At 39.1% G+C, this 24,520-nt stretch overlaps 1 protein-coding gene and 1 pseudogene across 1 annotated transcript in view; one reads left to right on the forward strand and one right to left on the reverse strand.

Annotated features, from left to right (window-relative positions):
- The window catches only part of LOC101965412 (uncharacterized), a 42,259-nt gene extending 26,775 nt beyond the window's left edge, over positions 1–15,484 (reverse strand). The window contains exons 1-2 of the mRNA XM_078023533.1: positions 15,254–15,484; positions 13,563–13,625 (exon numbers count right to left, since the gene is read on the reverse strand). The gene's annotated coding sequence lies outside the window, so the exon portion shown is untranslated. The remainder of the gene's footprint in view (positions 1–13,562; positions 13,626–15,253) is intronic.
- LOC144367615 (uncharacterized) lies at positions 15,160–16,285 on the forward strand (annotated as a pseudogene).
- The last annotated feature ends 8,235 nt before the right edge of the window (positions 16,286–24,520 follow it).

Consider the following 24,520-nt stretch of genomic DNA (forward strand, 5'->3'; position numbering starts at 1 on the left):
GGTCATGGTTTGGAAAAGATCACTTTGTCTTTTAAGTTTCTGTCCTTCATTTCTCTTTGGCCTCCAGTGGGCAGAGGCCCCTGCCAAGTGAGCGTGAAGTGCATCCTTTCCCTGGCTATTAGGAAGGTAGCTTTGCCCCCACCACCCAATTCTGCAGAAAGAGACATCACATAAAATGCTTTGTGAGACTGCCATGTCACTCCATCCTCTTACACACTCTGCAATAAGTAGGCTTTCCCAAAACCAAAAAGGGACATGGTGACAGGGTAACACAGGAGAAAAAGTGGGCTGCATAGCATTCATGGCTCAAATCACAGCTGTCTTTTCACATGGCCTCTGCCTCAATCTCCTCAAACTTAAAATGAGAAGAGGATCCATCAGCCAGGATGATGCAGTTGAAACTGGCAGGGCAGTTTTTCCATGAAAATTACCTTGTGTGTTCAGATGTTCAAAGCTGGATATGACTGCCTAGGTTTACCAGTGAGTCACAGATCCTCATGTGAAGTTGAGTGCAATTTCACCACATGGAGTTGGTCCAAGGCTCCTCAGCATTGATGTCCTGGGTCTCAAGCATGTAGTCAGCCAGGATGCCACCGGTAACTTAACCTGACTGCTTAATGACCTGAGCACAGGACCCGAAGCACCAGCTCTACCCCCCCCCAATGCAACTGCCTGATCTCAGCAGCAGCTTTGAAGTCAGATTTGTGCTCTCCAGAAAGAAATGGAGACATGAGTCCAAGAGGTCAGGCCCCTCTTCCCACACGTAGCACTCTTTAAGGACCAAATCCAGATTGATAGTCACACTTCTTTATCCACAATACATAGAACCTCAAAGATGCCTCCTTCATCTTTCCCAGGTAAATTCAGGCAAGAGCACTGGGCTTGTGATTCTCTCAGCAGGTCTTTGACCACTGAGTTCCCAAACAGAGCCTTCCTCCAATCCAAGTAAACTATGTCCAAGGCCATATTTTCATGAAATACCAACAGCATTCCTTCTTCTGACTCTGAGCAGACAGTGCCAGCCTCACAAGTACCAAAGACCCCATGCCCAGAAGGGCCTCCCAGTTGTTTCTGCTGTGCTGTGCTCACCATCTTGAAATCCTCAACAATTTCATCCTTGAACCTGTGCTCTGAAAGTGCAGCCTAGTGAAACAAATGCAGTCCACAAGCACAGAATGCCTGCATCAGGCATGGCCATCCTTCCTCACCTTCCCAGTCATCTGCAGAGCCTGCAACACACCAGGAGCACATGAGGCTGGGGCTGGCAGAATGCCTTGTCAGTCAGCAGGATGCATAGTGAGTACCATAGGTGTACCATGAGGAGGCCAGGAAGACAAGCTGCCTCAACAAGTTGCTCAGCACCTAACCACAGCTTGCTTTGAATGCAAAAAATAAATAAATAAATAAATAAATAAAATAAAAGAGCAGCAGCATTCTAAGAAATATGACTGACCAAAGAGCTGCCTAGTGGATTCCTGCCTCCTGTTACTCGAGTATTAGCCAACTCTTCAGGCTACAGTGAGGCCCACGGAGGAGACGGGGGAGAGGGCAGTGCTGAGGTGCTTCTCTTGCCAGCTCTCCTTGCACATTGGCACACAAAAGGAGTAAACTATTAATATCATCAGAAAGAGATAAATTTCAAAATAATTACACTGAAAGAAGCCAAAAAATAAAAATTCATGTGATAGAATTCCATTTACATAAAATCCTAGAATAAGCAAACTAACCTACTGGGACAGTAGAGAGGGAGGTCAGTGGCTGCTTGGAAAAAGGGACAGAGAACCATGAGGACAGAAGTACAAAGAAATTTGGGGTGGTGATGGATCTGCTCATTCTCCTTATTGTGATGATGGTTTCCTGAGTGTGCACATGTGTCAGAACTGACGAAATCATACACTTTAAACATGAAGTCGATTGGATGCCAATTAGACCTCAATAAAACGGTCTGTAAAAAGAGCTACCTGAGGGGCTGGGGATGTGGCTCAAGCGGTAGCGCGCTCGCCTGGCATGCATGCGACCCGGGTTCGATTCTCAGCACCACATACAAACAAAGATGTTGTGTCCGCTAAAAATAAATATTAAAAAAAAAAAATCCTCTCTCTCTCTCTCCTCACTCTCTCTTTAAAAAAAAAAAAGAGCTACCTGAATTTTATAATATCTATTTTAAATTGTCCCTTTTCCATCAGCATACCGAAAATCTTTCACTGTAGCAAACTTACTCATGTAACTGTTCCAAATACACCTTTTCCTTTGACCTTTACTCTATATAAACATGACTGTAAAAGAAAATTACTATTGGATAGAAAAGTGAAGAAATTGGGGGGCTGGGGATGTGGCTCAAGCGGTAGTGCGCTCGCCTGGCATAAGTGCGGCCCGAGTTCGATCCTCAGCCCCACATACCAACAAAGATGTTGTGTCCGCGGAGAACTAAAAAATAAATATTAAAAATTCTCTCTCTCTCTCTCTCTCTCTCTCTCTCTCCTCTCACTCTCTCTTTAAAAAAAGAATTCTTTAAAAAAAAAAAAAGTGAAGAAATTGGTCTCCCTAAATTGCACAGTTGTCTGTTTACTGGCTTTAAATGAAATCTGAATGTTTAGCTAAATTACCAGTAGTGAAGGCTCAGTCACTGAATATTGAAAACATTACTTTTGCAAGCTGCCCTAAAGCAATTCTCTAATTCAAATAAATATTTACTGCACATGTGCTTTCTATATGGCACTGTTGAAAGTGCTGCATTTCATGCAGAATAGACAGTACCAAATTACAAAGTTATTCCATGTCTTCTTTTGGAATAATTTGTAAAGTTTAGCAACACTTAAATCACATGATGAAAGAATAGCAATGGAAACATGCCACAGACTAGACCAATGACTCTTCTTTTAAAGGTTAAAATATTAAATTTCAATGATAACATGACTGAAGAACTGTATCCTAACAGCTTAGAATTCCAAAATGACAAGTGTATCTCAAATCTTAAGTGAACTCAGAAAAAAAGATTAAAAATTATTCCACACACAGCAAGTATAGAGTCTACCAGCTCTAAGAGGTCATTCTGGCTTAGAAATATAAAAGGATGTGAAGACAGACCCCAAATGATTTTTTTTAAAATACCAATAACAGGAAATTTTAAGTAAATATTCTAACAGGTGGTATAAAATATAACACTCTAAGAGCATATTCTTCATTACCGAGCTCAGCTAACTGAATCAAGAATGGAAATTACTATATCTTATAGAAGATACAACCTTAATTATTCATCATAAATATAACCATCCATAGCTCTGCCATTTTACAGCTTAGCAAGGATATTCATTTGAAAACCATCCACTATCTTTTTCCCTTGCAATGATACTACCCTTTAAGATTGTTTCTCTAAAAGAACCCAACACCTGCTCCATATGTGTACAATGAATTGAAGCATTTTCTACTCTCATGTATAACTGATTAGAACTAGTGAATAATTTAAAAAAAAAAAAAGAACCCAACAAACTCATGCCACATCCACCAAAATCTATAAAAATCACTTGTCAGCGATAATTGTGGATGGCATGTGCTTCAGATTCCCTTAGAAAGTTACTCTTCTTCCAATTTTTTTCAGGTTCTTCAGAACTGTCATGTTTTGTGTTCTCAAAGGTACAATTTTGCTAAACCATAAGCTTTTAGTTAATTTTGACTGACATGCTTACTCTGCAAGTGTTCCAAACACATCATACCCAAATTCATATCTACATTAAACACTAGTAATCCTCAGTGTTCAGTAACCATGGAACCCAGACCATGAGCTCTGCAAGCACAATATCCAAGTATTCTCATCTTCACTGAGAAGCAGTATCCACTAAACAAAAGATGAAACCAACCGTAGTATTCAGTTATTGCATCTTCTATTTATTGATTTTTTAGAGTTTTACGAATGAAAATGGCTTGCATTAGGTAAATTGGTGAAAAAAGCACAGAAATTTAACTGCTTATAGTTAAAATTATGAAAATTTACATCTCACCTCTGATACTGATTTTAATTAAAATTGTGAAATAACACCTGCTACAGCTTGAGTTCCATTGAAGCTAAGAGCCAATTTGTGGTTCCTTGTGATACCTCTGCTGTCAATTACTGCCCTCCTGTTGCATTTTACTTTGAAGAAAAACACTGTTGTGTGGAGTAAGATTTACTTGTAATTTGAAATGTTCTTGGCACTGTGCTTACCAGTTGATATGCAGCAGCTCTGCTCATCCTCACAACAATACTATGATGGAGAATATTATAGACAGGTAGAGTGTAACTGACCTTAATATACTTGTCCAAGGTCACTGAGCTACTTCCCATTACTAACAGCACAAAGTATATCTAGAATCTTCTATCAAGAGGGCCCTAAATGGGACCACACCTGCCAGAGAATATGGATTCATCCCACCATGAGTACCTCCCATTTAATTTCAGCAAATTTATTTTTCTCTAATTCACTTTAATCTGATGCCTTGGCATAGAGGAGAAAAAAACATAGTGGCAGAGCTGGTGTGGGCAACAATTTATCTTCCAAGTTTTGGCATTCAGCTAGCCTTCATTATCATATCTTGCAAAGCCAGGCAAGATCAAGATCTCTTTAGTAAAATGACATCTATGGAATGGCCTTACCCGCAATGCTATTATCAATTCTGACCATGTTTAAAGTGACTTAAAATATTCAAAACAATTATGATCTTAAATGTAGTAGTGTTTATCACATAAGCAAATGATTCGTGTCATGTTATAACACATAAGATATATAAATGAGTAATTTATCCTTCATTCCTCCAAAAACAACTTTGTATTTCATTAATGAAAACAGAACAATGAGTTGTCTGTGGAACTGAGTATCAAACCCAAGGCCTCACACATGTGAGGCAAGCCACATCCCCAGCCCAGAATGCTGGTGTTTGAATAATGCTGTTGGAGTAACAGTGTAGTGCCAGGCCAGCCTTCCACTGTCCTCTGACCAAAATTCCTATTTAACTGCTACACACACTGATGTTTCACGGATTACATCCAGAAAAGAAGTTTACAGAAACCATATAACTTCCACCCTTTTAGAATTGCTGTACACTATATTGTACTCTTTGAGATGCAGAAAGAAATTTCAATTCAGACTTCACTAACATAGGAGCAAGAACCGGTTAAAACAGCATCTACTGTTCTTTGTCCATTAAGAAAGATTGCTCAGCCAGGTCGGTGGCACACACCTATAATCCCAGTGGCTTGTAAACATGAAGCAGGAGGATTGCAAGTTCAAACCTAGCCTTAGCAATTTAGTGAAGCTCTAAGCAACTTAACAAAAAAAGTTTTTCTTTGTCTCAAGAAAAAAGAAAAAAATAGTTGGGGATGTGGCTCAGTGATTGAGCACCCTGAGCTCAATTCCTGGTACAAAAAAAAGTCAGAAAACATAAAAATAGAATAAGCTGCACTATATAAAATGAATTTTAATTACTTTATCTAAGAGCTAATAAAAGTACCTCTGAAAATCCATGATAGTCTCTGGAAAGTCATAGCGAAGAAAATAACCAATCCCTAGAGAGGCTTCTATTAGTGAATAAAGTCAAGTGAATTGTCACAGAAACATACCATCTTGACAGTCACATTCCAAACTAAACTGGTCTAAAAGTGAACTCTGTTTACTTCCTGCATTCTAGTCTACTCACTTGTGAACCTTGTTCTTGCACAGAAATGCTGTCATCATGGTCTACCCAGGCCACAAACTTCTGAGGCATTCCCAACCTTCCCCTTCAGATCTTAACATCTGGCCAAGCCAGCTTGAGTAACCAAATAGCAACAGATGGCTCTGCTCCACAATCCTTCCCCACTTCTGGGAATGCTAGTGATGAGGGCACAGAGCTCCCAGCAAAGCGTCTGCCTGAGCAGGGGGTACAAAACCCAAGGCTAAGAGTGATCTTGGGGGCTGGGGTTGTGGCTCAGTGGTAAGCAATGGCCTAGCATGTGTGAGGCACTGGGTTTAATTCTCAGCACCACATAAATATAAACAAAATAAAGTTCATCAAAAACTAAAAAAAATAAATAATATAAATTTAAAAAAAAAAAAAAGAGTGCTCTTGGGATTTTAAAAAGCACAAATGGAAGGAGACCCTCTTTCCTCCTTCTTGTGGGAGAGCCTGAGTATGGGCCCTGCACTGTCGCTTAGCCCTCAAGGGCCTAAAATCATGCTGGCTTCAGTGGCATTTCAGTCCTTTGAAACTTTCTTCAGAAATCTTCTTTCTTCAGTAATCCTCCTTTTAACTTATGATGGTTGATTGCAGACAAGCATCCAGACTTGCACCTTCTAAACATTTCCAGTCTGTGTGTCCACCTCTATCAGCAGAGCCCTAGCTCAGGTCCTCATCGGCTCTCATCTGGACTAGTCCCACAGCCCCACAAGTCTCCTGTCTCTAGTCCTCACAAAGAGCTTCTGTGGTACAGATAATAGGAGGGACCACGTTCCCTACATACATCAATAGCTCTCTGTTATTAAAGAAAGATCTAAATTCCTTAACAGGACTAACCCTAACCCTAACCCTAACCCTAACCCTAACCCTAACCCTAACCCTAACCCTATATACAATCTTCCCTCCAGTCAAACAGCTGTTCCTCCTTGACTCACATTTTAGCTCTGACTACCCAAAACTGCTTGGGTTTGGTCTGGAGCTCAGATACACACACCCACCACACTGAATTAATTAGTGAGTAGAAACTTCCCATTCTTGAAAACCTGAAGAAATCAAAGAAATGTGGCTTTCTTCCAGCTTGCTTCTAGGTATCAAAATCATCACATTGATGTCTACATTTCATTACATCAATATCCCTAAATATTGCTGTAACAGATAACTGATGCCAATGTACATAACACACAGCAGCAGCAAATGTCTGAAAGGAAGAATCACAGGCTATAACAAAAGGTTCTGATCACCGATGAATCTCTGCAGACAGAGCACCATCACTGACTCCCTGAGAGGCATTCTCACCCAGACAGTGCCCCTCTTCCTCCACTGGTGCCACTACCCTCTGTAGAAATCCGTAGCTGGGCACATGACCTCTGGTTCCTTAAGGAAGAACCATGTTCCAAGCATCCCTGGATCTCCAAGTACAGTCAAGTCCTCAGAATTCATCAGACACCTGTAAATATTTACAGAATAATGTGTGCATTCGAAGCTAAGCAGAAAAATCAAAGACATCTTCTGATTTTACAAAAGTGCACTGGAAATCGAGTTAGAAATCTTGAGCTTCGTTCAGTAAATGTGATGAAAATATTTGAAAACAAAAAATATCTTTAATATCTCTAACCCATTGTGTAGTTAACTAAATGATCATTGTTTCTGTAGAAAAAAATTAATGGAAGATATTGAGAAATAAGGTCTGTTTATTTTTAACTTATAGAAAATTTCAGAGCAAATTGCATAAGCAGTCAAAAAAACTGGTAAATTGGACTTGAACAAAAAAACCTATTGGCCTTATAAGAATGTAAAGACTATAGAATAAGAAAAAATTTATACTTCATATATCTGATAAGTGTACATTTGTGTATATCCAGAATACAGAAGAACTATTACAACCAAACAAGAAAAAGACAGCTCAATTTTTAAAATGGGTAAACAATCTGAATAGGCATTTGTCTAACAAAGATAAACCATGGCTACCAAGTACATGAAGATATTGAATATCATTAGTTATCAGGGAAATGCAAATAAAAACCACAATGCAATGCCACTTCATACCCATTAGGATAACTACTATGGAAAAATACCATAGCACAATGTTGGCAAAGATATGGAGAAATGGAATCTTCAAACATTGCTAAAGTGAATACAAAATGGTTTGGTCACCTTATAAAACAGTCTTGCAGAGTTACTTATGGCCCATAAATTTCAATCCTAAGTATCTACCCAAAAGAAAACAGAAGTGAACTCAAAAACACAAATATTCACAGCAGCATGATCATAAGAACCACAAAGTGAAAGTCACCCAAATATCCATCAACTGATAAATGGATAAAAAAAACTGCAGTGTATCTATATAACAGAACACTATTTAGCAATAAAAGGAATGAAGTTCTGATATGTGCTACCTCAAAAACAGGCTAAAAAAAACAGATACAAAGGGCCATATATTGAATGATTACATTTATATTATATATCATGTCCAGAAAAAGTAAATCCAGAAAGAGAGAAAGAAGATTTATACCTACATGGAGCAAGAGTGAGTGGAGACTGACTGCTAAAGGGCATGGGTCTTCTTTGGATATGACAAATGTGTTTCAGTATTAGATAGCTGGATAGGCACACAACTGTGTGAATATACTAAAACTCAGTGAATTGCACTTTTAAGGAGTGACCTTGATGGTAATGTGAATTATATATCAATAAAGCTGTTATTTTTGAAAATGGCTGCCCAAATCATATACTAACACCTCTTCACAAGGGTCTGGTTGAATCTCTCTGCCTGTGACAGAATAAGCTGTCAGAAAAACACACAATCTGTTCAAATTTGAAAATAATCTATGTTCCTACCAATAAATTCCTATTTCAGCCAACCATAAAACCAGATCCAAAGTAGAAAGAGCAAAGAACAAAAGAGCATGCAATTCAACAATTAGCTGGAAGATTATAGAATGAAACTAACCAAAGACTGTCTACCCAACTTTCCAATCAAATGATCACTTACTCTGCCAGTCTAAATTAAACTTTATGCCTAATATAGAAAGAAACTGTTTCAAATATAGAACATCCAACCCATTTAATATGTAATAAAGTATTTTTTGGGGGGGGAGGGGTAGTTGTAGATGGACATAATTGCCTTATTTATTTGTTTGTTTATTTATTTATTTATTTATTGTGGTGCTGATGATCAAACCCAGTGCCTCACACATGCCAGGCAGGTGCTCTACACTGATCCATAATCCCATCCCTGTAATAAATTCTTTTTTTTTTTTCTTTTTAAAGAAAGAGTGAGGGCTGGGGATGTGGCTCAAGCGGTAGCGCGCTCGCCTGGCATACGTGCGGCCCGGGTTCGATCTTCAGCACCACATACAAAGATGTTGTGGCCGCGAGAACTGAAAATAAATATTAAAAATTCTCTCTCTCTCTATCTCTCTCTCTCTCTCACTCTCTCTTAAAAAAATTAAAAAAAAAAAAAGAAAGAGGGAGAGAGAGAGAAAATTTTAATGTTTATTTTTTTTAGTATTTGGTGGACACAACATCTTTGTTGGTATGTGGTGCTGAGGATCGAACCCCGGCCACACGCATGCCAGGCGAGCGCGCTATCGCTTGAGCCACTTCCCCAGCCCCAAAATTCTTAATTTTTATTTAAATGTAGTATAAAAATTTTAACAAATGGAGCTAACAGGAGAAATAAAGAAAAAGGCCTTCATTTTTATTACAACTTCTGTTTAATCCCACACTTTCCAGGAATATATTTAGTAGGTTTTAGGGCACAAAATTAAAGAAATTAACTCATCAGTAAAATGAAAGGCACTGTATAAACAAATTCCTGTACTTCCACAGAAAAGATTCAAAAACCTAAAACTTGAATATTTTAGAAAACAAATAAGATTACATCATTAGCCACAACAAGATACCAGAAGGAAAAGTCTAGGAAGACCTCATTAATTTGGCCCAATAAGGAAGACTCAGTAATTTCAAGTCTGCCTTGATTTAATTTCAGACTATATATTAAGAAATAATTGCTAGGGGCTGAGGTTGTGGCTCAGCAGTAGAGTGCTTGCCTGGCACATGAGGAGCCCTAGGTTCAATCCTCAGCACCGCATATAAATCAATAAAATAAAGGTACTGTATCCAACTACAACAAAAAAAATATATTAAGAAAAGAAATAATTGCTAGGCAAAATAAAGTGCAAATAAAACTTGCTAGAGTATTATTTAAATGATTTTAAGTTTCACATGCAAATGACTTCTGCAAAAATAATAATTAAAACAAGTTACATGTATTCTTTAGAATCCTGTATTCTAATAGGAATAAAGTATATAAAATAGAGACTAAAATCTATTAAATCATTAATTGTTCCATCTCTGTTTACTTTGGCTGTGAAAAACTGGTTCAGGAGTCAGAAAGGCTTCACAGGCAAGTCTCAGACAAAAACTTATTCATTCTACTCAAAGTCTAGCAATCTAATTTTCTGCTTTTATTTTAAAAAATGTGAACCATACAATTATATTTACTTTATTTGGGGGGGCATTTACTTTATCATTATTTTCAAACAATATATTGTGAAAAATATTGCTATGTCTATACTGAGAAACATAAACAGATCTTAAACAAGATCCAGCAACATACTAAGTTTAAATACTTACTCTGCACATTACAAAAAAAAAAAAAAGATTTAAAATAAAGGACTTATGTGATTCTAAAAACTAAATAGAATATAGTCCACAGCAAAATTTGAAATAAAGTACCATCGAATGTTATGGCAGCAAGTGTCATACAGTTATGCACATCTAAATTTAAAAGAGACCATTGTACTCTTCTCTAAATTAAAATGTATTCTATTCTCTTTTGCATCTTTAACTTAATAATGACAATATACATCAACCATTGGGAGGTTGAGGCTGAGGCAGGAGGATCCTACATTCAAGGCCAGTCTTGGGAACTTAGTGAGGCCCTAAGCAACTTAGCAAGATCCTGTCTAAAAATTTTTTAAAAAATAAACAAAAGGGCTGGGGGTGTGTTTCAGTGGCAAAGTGCCCCTAGATTCAATCCCCAGTACCAAAAAAATTAAACAAAGAATACTGATTTGGGGGTCTGTGGATACCTACCAGGTAGGTAGGTATTCAGTGCTGAATGAAAACTGGTGAATAAATCGCCAGTTAGACCATATTGTCCCAGCCTTGGGTTATTCAGTAAACAATGTTAATTAAAGTGAAAAGAAAAGCACTCTCAGGAAAGGCAATCTAGATGTACTTTATATATAGAAGACAGTTCAAAGAATAAATAGTAGGTCAATGATAAAGTTGTGAATCTGCTTCATGTGAGACCATCTTTATATGTAACTCTTATTTGACTGAAATAAAATCTAAAGCAAACATAAAATTAAAAATCATGGGGCTGGGGATGTGGATCAAGCGGTAGCGCACTTGCCTAGCGTGCATGCGGCCCGGGTTCGATCCTCAGCACCACATACAAAGATGTTGTGTCCACCAAATACTAAAAAAATAAATATTAAAATTCTCTCTCTCTCTCTCTCTCTCTCTCCCTCTCTCTCACTCTCTCTTTAAAAGCAAAAAAATCATATTTACATTAGGAAGTGATAAAATCTTTGGACAGAAGAGATACACATAGTTTTAGACATGATCGCACATTCATATAGTTTACATAAGTCATAAAAACTATATTATCACCCAATTATGGAAATAATATTCTATATGCTATTCAGCCATTGGTATCCATGTTTGAAAATTGTTAAGAAATTTATTTTGAAAGTTACTTTAGGCTTCCCTTCAGGTGAATAAAACACAAAAGTACTGCTCTTTGCAGAAGAAAACATTCTGTATTCAAAACAATTATAGCTGGTTGATCAAGTTTTCAAATATTTTTTTTTTAATATTTAGTTTTAGGTTTTTTTTTTTCTTTTCCACAGTGGAAACAATCTTTTTATTTTTATTTTTATGTGGTGCTGAGGATTGAACCCAGTGCCTCATACAGTCCAGGCTAGTGTACTACCACTTGAGCCACATCCCCAACCCTCAAGTTTTCAAATATTAACAATGAGTTAAAATCAAGGCAAAAGACCTAAAAAGAACTCAAAATATTTAAATATTTTCATCACATTTAATGCCTAAGAATATCTGACATGTAAGAATCACTTGTATGTTTTTAAGGAAGAGAATTCTTTAGTTAATAAGAATGTTGAATGAAAGAAATCTTTGAATAACACAAGGTTTCCTTCAATAGTTTACAGTGGAACACACCTATAATCCCAGAAACTCAGGAGACTGAGGCAGGAGAATCACAAGTTCAAGGATAGCCTCAGCAACTTAGTGAGGCCCTGTCTCAAAATTAAAAAAAACAAATTAAGGCTGGGGATGTGGCTCAAGCGGCAGCGTGCTCGCCTGGCATGCGATCCTCAACACCACATACAAACAAAGATGTTGTGTCCACCAATAACTAAAAAATAAATATTAAAAAATCTCTCTCTCTCTCTCTCTCTCTCTCTCTCTCTCTCTCTCCTCTCTCTTTAAAAAAAAAAATTAAAATAAAAGGTGCTGGGGATCTAATTTACTAGTAAAGTACCCCTGGGTTCAATCCCCAATACCAATAAAAAACATGTTATCTCAAAAATGTACTTTTTTTTCTATTGAATTAGCAAAGATTAAAAAGATTAACAAAACTTGGTGTGAGCAAGGGTTTTGAGAATAGGATTCTCATGGACATTGAGGGGAACAGTTTTTACAGATAACAGCTTAGTTATATTTATAAATATTTAAAATGTATATAATCTTTGACCTGGCAGTTAAATCCTCTATGAAGATAAGTGAATAAATATACTATAATCAACATACCATTATTCACAAGAAAGAAAAACAAGTAACAATCTAAATGGTTATGAAAGAAGTAGCTAGATAAAGTATGATGTCTCTAAATAATAGAAAACTATGCAGGCAGGGCTGGGTTGTAGCTCAGTGGTAGAGTACTTGCCTGGCATGTGTAAAGAACAGGGTTTGATTCTCAACACTGCATATATAAAGATCTGCTGACAACTAAAAAAATAATTAAAAAAACAAAACTAGGCAGCCAGTAAAATGATCACCCATGATTGTGCACATCAGGTTCAACTAACAAATAGAGATATATATAGAACACAGTAAAAATGACCACATAGCTTCATATAGAAAGACTGCTCTGTATTTAAAGTCTTATATATACTTTCATATCCATCAATAAGTTTCCAAAAGTGAGTTAATGGTGGCCATTTCTTTGTGCAGGAGTTGAGGGCTTACTTTTGTCATTATGTTGTTTTATATGGGTAAAATTTTTTTTTTTAAAGAGAGAGTGAGAGAGGAGAGAGAGAGAGAGAGAGAATTTTTTAATTTTTTTTTTTTTTTAGTTGTCAGCGGACACAACATCTTTGTTGGTATGTGGTGCTGAGGATCGAACCCGAGCCGCACGCATGCCAGGCGAGCCTACCGCTTGAGCCACATCCCCAGCCTGGGTAAAAATTTTTCTAATTATTATAATAAATAATCACAACAAACATTTAAGAGAAAGAAGTGCCTCTATATCACCAAAATTACTTCAAATCTTTTCATATTCCTCTTTAAGAGGAAAGAATTCATTGAATGTTGCAAGTAAATGTAATACAGGATCTCTTTCTCAGAACCACACTTTAAAATAACAAGATAATAGAAATTAAAATATTCGAGTCAAACATCATTATTTAAACAGCCCACATTATTTGCTTCCAACTTACCACCCAGAGGTTCTATGAAATCAAACACTCCTAAAACAATATCCCTTTTACACATTAAAGAAACAGACTGAAATAATAATAATAATAATAAAAGAATTTTTAAAATGTAAAATCATAAAACACCACAGTAAAAATATTTAATTATTTTCCTGTCTTACATTCTTTCATAGCACCTTTATTATGATCCTGAAAAAAAAGTTTGGAGAAGTTAAATAGATTTTAAATGTATACATTTAATCTGATGTTTATTTCCTTTAGATTTCTGTTTTTCTGGAACTAGACAAAACAATTCAAAAGTACTCATGGGAAAATAAGCAAGCAAGAATTTCCAGGAATATGAAAAGCAACAAGGGGAACCTAGTTTTAAAAGATATTAAAACTTATAAAACCAATAATGTGATACTGGTATATGAAGAAAAAGACTAATAGAATAGGTCGTTATTTAAGAAAGAAAGGTGAAGGGGGGGGCCAAAGCAGTTGGAAATCACATTTTCTTATGGTTCAAAAGTTAAAATGACACAGGCATTGTCATTTTAACTGTGTCATTTTAACTTTTGAACCATAAGAACATGCTATCTACATTAAAAGAATTTTTAAACATTAAAAAGAATACTTACAGAAAGAAGAGAAAGAGACACCCATAGATAAATTAAGGTTTAAAGAGATTTTTTGCTCTGAATTAGATGCTGAAAAGCAATCTTGGTGTGGTCATTGCAAAAAAAAAAAAAATGCTTTTTTCCCCTTCAATCAAGTTAAAGAATATAATAGTCTGTTTTTAAAAAGCTATTAGAATGAGTAAGAAATTTGGAAAGGGGAGAAAAATGTACAATGAGGACACTCTAGTATAATGATTCTCCAAGTGTGGTCCCTATACCAGCAGCATCAACTTATTAAAATTAAAATTCTCAGGCTCCCACCCAGACTACTGAATCAGAAACTTTGTACTAGTCTAGCAATCCTAGTAATACTCTCAAGTCTGAGAGTCACATATCTTGTCTGGTTCTTCCCACAGGTTCATGTACACCACGAGTCTGCATTTCAAACAAGATCCAGGACATAGAACCACACTTGGATAAGCAAAGCTGAAGTCCTCCTGGGGGAAAAAGGTATGTAACCTTCGTATGGTTGAGTTTCCCATGAAACCTGTCCTCAGTATCAGATGGAAAAAGTCCTTATACAGGCTTCCTAGCCAAGAGATATCATGGAGCTAGTTTTTTTACATAAACTGTGTACACAGAGAATGTTTTCAAATACATTCTTATAAAAACAATAACAACTATGAATCATTGAAATTCAACTTAAGGATGTCTCACTTGAAAAAAAAAATTATAAGTAGATCTACAAACTTTCAGAGATAGGGCAAAGAAACAAAAATAATCCATATTCCATAAATGCTGCTTGTGTTTTTGAACAACTTAATCTCAAATGCATTAACTGCCCACCATGTGCTTTCATGGAAAAGCACCAAGAAGTTTGTTTCCCTCAAACCCTTTTCAAAAAAAAATTGTCCTCATGTTGATGAACACTGGTCTTCCATTTGTTTTACACAAGGAGAAAGATCTGTATAGGAATCTTCTGAATAAAAAATTCTAGTTTAACAGAGCGCAGCGCACATGCCCAGAAGGCGGGCAAATTTGGAGCAGTGGCGCCGGCAGCAGCAGTGGGATTCGGACCCAAGCTGGAGCCCTCCCTGAGCCCCAGAGCTGCCCCAGTCTCCCCGATGGCGCTCACCCATCTGTCCCCAGCCCTGCCGCCCAGCCCCAGGACCCGCGCCCCGAGCTCCCCCTCCCTACCCCCACCCCGCAGCCCCTCACCTTCCTCTTCCCTGAGCCACCTGCCACCAACCCGCTGGCCACCATGGCGGTGGAGCTGGAGGAGGCCCTGCCGCTCCGGGCGCCAAGGGGACCATGGGGGGGGGGGGCAGCGACACGTGGGGGACAGCCACAAGGGCCGTGGTGGCCCCAAGCGTAAGAGCAGCCGCAAGAAGAACCAGCTGGGCAAGTACAGCCAGCTGGTGGTGGAGACCTCTGCAGGCTGGGCGAGCAGCGGCTTGTCTCTGGCCCGCATCTATGCAGAGGCCAGGAAGGTGGCGGGGTTCGGCCAGCAGAACAGCCGCACCTACCTCAAGTACTTGGTCCACGCTGGTGCAGAATGACTTGCTACTGCAGGTCAAGGGCACAGTCACCACAGGCTCCTTCAAACTTCATCGCCAAAAGCTGGTGGCCAGCTAACGGTACGCCCCTTTTCCGCGCCTGCCGTGCACAAACCCAAGAAGCCGGCAGCAGGGCGCCACATGGGCCCCTGACCCACCAAGGGCAGCACAGCCAACAAGCACACGCCCCGAAGGCCGCTGCCACCGGGACAAGGGCGGCGGCGGCAGCAGCAGCAGCAGCAGCAGCGAGGCCAAGAAGGCAGCGGCTGGGAGCAAGAAGTTGAAGAAGGCAGCCAAGCCCAGTGTCCCCAAGGTGCCCAAGGGCTGCAAGTGAGCGCCTGGCCCCACACGTGACAACGTGGAGGGGGACCGGGACCTTCCCGCTGGACCACGACCTCACTTCACCTCCCCTCCCCAAGGAGCTGCTCTGGCCTCCCCTCCCCCATAGGCTGCAGGGAGATTTTTGAAACAACCCGGGTGACGCCCTCATTGGCTCCGGCCCTTAGCAAGGGCCCTCGCCATGGTTACCACCCGACTCTAGAGCCAATGAGCCAGCTGGCTGAAGCGGCCAGGCCAGGCCCCCTCCCTCTCCCCACCTCTGGGCTCCCAACAATTGCTCAGGGTACAGGGCATCCGCAGCGCTCCCCTCCCCCTCAAGCCACAATAAAACATTGTTGACCTTTGCAAAAAAAAAAAAAAAGAATTCTAATTTAGACAGAAAGATTTAGTAGTGGAACGTGGTGGCACATGCCTATAATCTCAGCTGCTCTGGAGGCTGAGACAAGAGTCTCTCAAATTCAAAGCCAGCCTCAGGAATGGTGAGGGACTAAGCAACTCAGTGAGACCCTGTCTCTAAATAAAATATAAAATAGGGCTGGGGATGTGGCTCTGTGGCTGAGTGCCCCTGATTTTAATCCCTGGTACTCATCCCCCTCCAATAAAAAGAAGGATATAGAAATCTGTAACTTCTTTTTGCAAGTCACCTTTGAATAGTTTTTGGTGCTAAAAATTAACCAATGTGCTAACATTTTTATATATTTCCTATTTCATTGTCTCTGAGATGCCATCACCTTTAAGACACTTAGAACATTCTTATTTTATTTACAACTCAGAAGAAAAATTGCCATGTGGTTACAACATGCCAATTTTAAGATTCCATCTATCTCAGATGCGCATCTTAAAAATCACTGAAATGCCTTAATTATAAACCACAGAATTGTATGGTAAATTATTTGTTTTTCTTCCAATTAACTCTTATGTCTCTCAAATGTAAAACTCCATAAAGGCATGCATGTTTTGTTCATTTGACAACATTTCCTCCATGCTTAGAAACTGGAACATTTTCAATATCTTTGTAACTCGTTATTTATTTAGTTTACTTAGGAATATGTAAATATGAAAAAAAAGTAATGATTTTTAACAGTACTGACCTCTTTTACTTTGGGACATTTTACTTGCTCGAAATTTTTAAAAAAGTAATTATTTTCAATGTGGCTGACTTCTCAGGTCAAAGAGATTCAATACATCTCTACACAATTGAAAATATATTCTCTTCCGAGAAATCTTTACTTACATGTTTGTTTCCACAGCACCTTTCAATAGTAATAAGCAATAAACACCTTACAAGGTTTTTAAAAAGTCAAAATAAACATTCTTTTTAGAATTAAACAAGTTGAAGAAATTTTTGTTACACTGTAGCTAGCTTGAGCTAAATGCTATTTTAATTTTTCTCTATCATAACTAGTAGTGTTTCAAATGAAAAGATAATTTGTAATGAGTCATACCATGAGGTCTAGTGTATGTACATCTATCTACATTTTCCAAATTTGCTAATATGAACGCCAGTAAGTAGAAAGGGTTATTTTAAAAGTGATTACAGCTGGGCATGGTGCTGCTTCCTTGTTAATCCCAATAATCTGGGAGGCTGAAGCAGGAGGATCCCAAGTTTGAGACTGCCATTTCAAGAAGGGGAGAAAGGGCTGGAACTCAGTGGTAGAGTGCCTCTGGGTTCAACCCCTAGGAAGTAACCCATCTCCCAAAGTGATGACATGAATGTATATTCTACTCAACTCAGAAATGCTATTGTACACACTGCTGTCACTTCTCAACTCTGTTCTCACATCAAACTGCTAAAATGATATTAGAGTTTAGATGTCAACATTTCCAATGTGAGTTCCCATTAAACACAAACACAACCTTACCTTCCAAGATTCTAGAATAATTGACAAAGTTATCACTGTTACCGCTGTTGACCAGTGAGTCCTTGCTTCCCCAATGTTGAAGAATAACACCAGAGAAGCACGCAAAGCAAGGTCAGAGTAGAAATTAGAAGTTTATTAAAGGACAGCAGAAAAGACTTCTCCCGGAGGAAGAAGGGGACCCAAGAGGTGGAATAAGTGGAAGTGCCATTGTTTCCCCTTTTTATAGTTCTTTCAGTGATGGATCCTAGGTTGGAAGGCCTGAGGGGTGGGACATAGGTGAGCCAAAGAAGTAATCTGGGCAGGAAGGACTTCATTAACACTTCTTTGGGATGGGCTATCTTCAAATCTGCTGGGGCTGTTCATTAACATTTCTTTGGGATGGACTTTGGGCCTAGGGCTTTCCTGAGGACTTCATTAACATTCCATGAGTTGTCCTGCATTTCCCTTAATTCATTCTCAACATGGCCTCCATTTTAGATCTTACTCGATATTAGACCCGATTTACCTAACAACACTGAGTACCTAATTTTAAATCTGGCTTCATCACTAACCAAGGTCATGGCCTTTTTTATATGGCAGACACATCAGAAAAAATAATTTTCCCAGAAAGAAGTTGTTTGTCATCTCTTTCTTGTTAAATAGAGTAGATAATGGATATGTTTGTATATTGCTGGTGGGACTGAAAATTGGTGCGGCCAATATGGAAATCAGTATGGAGATTCCTGGGAAAGTTGGGAATGGAACCACCATTTGACCCAGCTATTGCCCTTCTCATACTATTCCCTGAAGACCTTAAAAGAGCATACTACAGGGATACTGCCACATCGATGTTCATAGCAGCACAATTCACAATAGCTAGACTATTGAACCAACCCCGATGCCCCTCAATAGATGAATGGATAAAAATATATATATATATGGCATTTATACACAATGGAGTACTACGAAGCACTAAGAAATGACAAAATCATGGAATTTGCAGGGAAATGGATAGCATTAGAGCAGATTATGCTAAGTGAAGCAAGCCAATCCCTAAAAAACAAATGCCAAATGTTTTCTTTGATATAATGAGAGCAACTAAGAACAGAGCAGGGAGGAAGAGCAGGAGGAAAAGATTAACATTAAACAGAGTCATGAGGTGGGAGGGAAAGGGAGAGAAAAGGGAAATTGCATGGAAATGGAAGGAGACCCTCATTGTTATACAAAATTACATATAAGAGGTTGTGAGGGGAATGGGAAAAAATAAGGAGATAAATGAATTACAGTAGATGGGGTAGAGAGAGAAGATGGGAGGGGAGGGGAGGGGGGATAGTAGAGGATAGGAAAGGTAGCAGAATACAACAGTTACTATTATGGCATTATGTAAAAATGTGGATGTGTAACTGATGTGATTCTGCAACTTTTGTAATGTTTTGAATAACCAATAAAATAAATAAATAAAAAAATAGTATTCTCAAAGAGGCAGAACAGTCCTTAAGGAAAATTTTTAGTAATCAAAGATATTGAGGGACACCAATGTAGTGTTTGGGGGTATTTAGTGTTTGGGGGCCAGGATCTAGACTTCACACAATGCTTGGGTGGGATGGATCTGTATCATCAAGATTCATCCTGCTCACAAGAATTTTGATCTTAAAATGGTTTAATCAAGCCCACTTTAAATGACCATTACTTTAAGATGCAATATTTAAAAGTTTTTATAGGAAACTCCACCCCTTGCCTCTAAGTATGTAAGACAAAGTAGTAAGGGGTGCTTCAGGAGAATAAGGAAACTGTCTGAAAATTAGTGCTCATTTTTTCACACTACACATTAACTCAACATAAATTTAACATTATAGTGAGTATACATAGACTAGTATATATGCTAACAGTATGAGACGGCACATAAATCTCACCCCAATGAATCCAAAAATTTCAATCTTGTTAATATTTTACTTGTTATTACTGGCAACTGAAGGGATCCATGGAAGGGTCATAGTACAACCTGTGGGTAGACTGAGACAGCCTGTAATTGACCTTGGCATGTTATCCCTAGTTTCAATCTAGCCTCTCCTTTTTATTAGTTTAAATAAGGTTGTCCCAACACTAAGTGTCCCAACACTAGTTTCCATCTTCATCTCCCTCTTGGATTTTCTTGTTTTAACTAGATCCTAGTACTTTTTCTTTCTTTCTTTTTTTAACCAACTCAAACTTCTTCACTAGCAGCAGGTGCAAGCACTTGGAACACATGCTGTCCTTCACCATAGTTGAAGTTTCTGGTTATAAGTGAGACTGCAATGCATGTCATATATTGTCCTCCCTTTATTTCTCTTCTACATGTAAGTGAAAGTATCACACCCACTTTCACTTATGTGTGTAGGCAGGTTCTGTTGTGTACAAACCTCACTGCTCAGTAGCAAAGTGGGCTTGATAAACGTTCAATACCACGGAGAGAATACCTTGGTTCTGTGATTAACAACCAACTGTTCCAGACTGGAATTCCCTGCTTCAAGGGTAATCAAACTTTTTTCTTTGCCTGAGGCAAGGCTTGGGCTCCAGTATTTCACTTTCCTTGGGCGAGTGACCACACCCCTGGAATACAAAGGTCACTCTAAGCCCACCTCTGCTCTCTCACACAGGGACAAATAATAGTTTAGGGGTGGAAGTGAAAGAAAAGTGACCACAACACTCGGAGTGACCAAGAGATTTTTATTGCAGCAGTGCAAAAGAGGAGGAGAGAGAAAGAGAGAAGAGAGAGCAACGGAGAGTGAAGCAAGAGATTGAGACAGAGAGAACAGGAGACGGGGCCTGGCAAGAGGGAGTTTTTAAAGCCAAATTCTAATGGGGTCTCTGGATCTGCAAGCTGTCTTCTTGGCGGACAATGATTGGATTACACAGTGGTTGTTAAGGGTATCCTCTTCTGCCTTCAGGCAGATGGGGCAGGGATCAGGTGTGGGTTTCTGTTGCACCAAATGCGTGGGGGTCGAGTGTTCAGACTTGATGTAAACAGGTGATAAAGGACCAGAGATGGGGGGTTGTGTGCATGCGTTATCCTCAGCTAACATCCGTTCAGCCTGCCCTACAGACAACTTGGTTCAGCCTGTCCTGAACCTAACATTTCTTCCATTTGTTTTTCTAAGTGACATGGGGAAATAATAAAATCCTCTGGTTATATCCTGCTTAATGGTGGGCAGCATGGGACCTAGGAGAGAAAGTGGAGGAATGTTCAGGGACAGGTCTGGGAACACCAGGCAGCCAGAAATAACACCCAGTGGCTATAAACAGTTATTTTGGCAGGGGTAAAGTCCATAAAACTTCTCTGAAACCACAAGTCATCAATGGTATCAAATCAGTCCTGGGCAGAGGAGATCCTTGGTATCAGTCATTGGTCCTGTCGTAGGAACTCTAGGAAGTATCAGAGGTAGCTTGGTTGAATCCAGTAATGTTAAGGGTGACAGCCCAATTTCAGCCAGTGGAAGGGCAATCGCCTTGACCCATAAACTGAGAATGGGTGGTGTAATCCTGGTTCCATGTCGCTTAGATGTTAAAGCACCATCTGTGGTTGAGATAGAAACTTGAAAAAAATTTAATGATTAGTAAAAGAAGAACAGGATTGGTGAGAAATTTTGAGTTTGATGGGTGTGGTGGAAGTCCAGGACTGGATATTTGAAACAGGTGCCTTTTTCAGGTGGGAGACATGGTACCAGGGAGAATGTCTAAAAGCTTGGTCTCCATTGTGGTAGTAAGTATGACTGTATGGGGTCCCATCCAGCGAGGTTGCAATGACTGAGAATGCAGTTCCTGAAGTAAGACTGAGTCACCCAGTTGAAGAGGGTCCAATTCAGTTTGTGGTTGTGCTGGGATTGAGACAATGAATGTTGCAGGAAGGCACTGGTCTGCTTGTTTCCTGAGAAGTTGGGGCTTGTCTGACTGGGTGGAGGTGGGAAGTAGGAACCTGGGAATGATTTGCTTGATGAGAATGGAGGTGATGGTGTCAGCAGTTTCCCTGGATGTGGGGAAATCTTCTATCCAACCTGAAAAAGTATCAACCAAAGTAAGTAGATAGTGAAGCTTTTAGTGCCTAGGCATGTGAGTGAAGTTGATCTGCCAGTCTTCGTCTGGCTGGTGGCTCTCATCTGATGTGTGGGAAGTTTAGGTTTGATGCTTCCTTGTGGGGATGCTGTAGAGCAGACAGACCAAGCAGAGTGGACCTGCCAGAGAGCAGATCTCATTTCTAGGAAGTGAAAGAGAGGTTGTAAAATCTGGAAAAGAGGTTATGAAGGGTGTTAGGTGGGGGCAGAGTCTCTGGAACTAGTGTTATGCTCGAATTCGGGACCCCCAAAAGACCACCAGAGACGCAAGATTGATGTAAGCAGCAAAAAAGTGTTTATTGTGAGCTAGCTTGGTCCTCCGCATGCACACAGCAACTGGTGATGCTGAGAGGCCCTGAGCCCAGGGTTTGCAGCAGTTTTATACATTCTTTGGAGAAGACAGGGACCCCCACATATGTCATAGCATCTCTTAGCAAATCATCACACACCGCAGGAAAATCAAATAACAACTCTAAAACATGATTAGCATATTCACCGGCGGGAACAAGTTGGGTAGAAGTGATTGGTTACAAATATTCATTTGAACTGATTGGTTTAAACCAAGAGGGGTGTTCATGCTGAATTACATGGTTTCCCAACACTATAAACTACTGGGATGGTCATCTGGCATGCCAAGTATTTCCCTGTCTCATGATGATTAGTGACTGCTAGGGGGTTACTATGGGTCTCCACCTAGCCTGAGTCAGGGACACCTGGCATAGCAGATCTCTCCTGTTATTTGTAGATAAACCACTTAGCCGGGTGGGAATGTGCCTAGGAGTGCTCTGTGGGTCTTTCCAAGGAAAAAGGTCATGTCCCTTCTCTGGACAGGCTTTGCTCTGAGGTAGAGGCTGGTTTTTCACTAAAAGAGTTGGTCATGAGTCATAGGTCTCAGTCGTGGGCATCAGGGGCTGGTAGTCTTAAAGAAGTAGTTGATTGACCAGCTGGTTGGTGAATTTGTGTATCTGATCTTGCAGGAACTTCTGTAGGCAATTTAACATACAGAGTTCTATTAGGAGAAACATAAAGAGGACTAATAGGGGTCCTGTGAGGTGGAGGAGCCAAGGCCACACTTGACTGAACATTTCCCGTGGAGCCTGTTGGCCTAGTTGCTGTCTCCTTTTTTCTAGCTGTTCCTGTCCTTCATTACTCCCAGGAATGACTGTGTTTTAGGTAGGTGTTTAAGATCAAGCTGGTCAAAATTGACTTTGTTTCTATCATTAAGAGTCAGCTGAGTTCCCATAGGGGTCACTCGTGGGAGAACTTGAAAGCAGCTTCTTAGTTCTGCTAGTACTATCTGCGCTATGATGGGTCCAGGTCTTGCTTGACCATGTGGCTTTCGTTGGAAGCATCAGGAACATCTCCTGTCTCAAATGACCCTCCTATTCACAGCAAGTTCACTGATCGGCTTTTCATTCTCCAGTGGTCTCATTAATCTCCCTGATCAGGAGGTTATGTGGCCCAGAGTTGCAAAGCTCTTTAGAGAAGTTCCCTGTTCCCTAGATTCAGACTGACTCAGAGGGCAAGAGTCAAATATTGGTTTTCTTGGCCATTTTAATTTAAGTCTTGATCTTAAAGATCCAGCAAAGTCAGTTTCACCTTAAATTAAGAGTACTGGCTTTTAGCTGAAGTAATAGCTACTTTGGAGTCATTCTGATATGTAGTAAGATGGTAGGCAGAACCTTATCTCAGGGAAGGCAAGGCTCTTTATAAATCTTAGGTAAAGTGTTCTAGTATTGAAGTTGATCTTTGTTTCTTAAATATCATTTTATAAAGTTTACACATATTGTTGTTTGATGTTATATGAATACTAGCTAACAAAATATGATGTTACAATTAAATTCTACCCAGTGTGTAGGATTTCATATTTATCTTATTGATAGCAGGTCCAGTTATAGAAAATTAAATCATATAAATAAATCTCCAATATATTATTCTTATAAGTCTAAAATTACCATGCAACTTTAGTTTGGAGAACACCAGCTTGATATAATGTTTGGTTTTGTTGTTGTTGTTGTTGCTGTTGTTTGAGCTTCTATCTTAAAGACTTATATGCCTGGAAAACATGAACACATTTAATATACAAAAAAAGAGTAATACTACCACAATTACTATTGATGGTTTTATATTAATCAAGTTTAGCTCTTAAAAAAAATAACATACTAAAATATTGCAAAATAACAGTTGTTGTTTAATCACAGTTGTATAATGCTTAATTCCTTCAAGATTACTTGCTCAAAAAACTTACATATATAATCAACTTACACAGACCGTCATTATCACTTACTGAATCCTATACAGCCAACATAAACAGACCTTCTTTATCACTTGCTTAAACCCTCTTATTTACTCAATCACATACACTCTCTTATCCCAAAACACATTTTCCTTCTATTAAATCCATACTTAGAACCTTCTAATTTCTCTTTCCCATCTGTTAACTCCTTCTTTATTCACACTTTAAAACAATCCTTGTAAATTTCTGAACTTAGGAAAATTATTCCATTTTAATAAGTGATATTTTGTTATTTGAAGTACACAATTAATCCCATCTGTTTCCCATCTGTGGAAGGGTGATATCTTCCCCTTTTTATTTCTAAGGTTTTCTTTTAGCTTTCCTGCATTTCTGTCAGTGTTCCTGTCCTTTGTTCTGTCATCTTT

The sequence above is a fragment of the Ictidomys tridecemlineatus genome, chromosome 10 (assembly GCF_052094955.1).
Source record: "Ictidomys tridecemlineatus isolate mIctTri1 chromosome 10, mIctTri1.hap1, whole genome shotgun sequence".
Classification (NCBI taxonomy): domain Eukaryota; kingdom Metazoa; phylum Chordata; class Mammalia; order Rodentia; family Sciuridae; genus Ictidomys; species Ictidomys tridecemlineatus.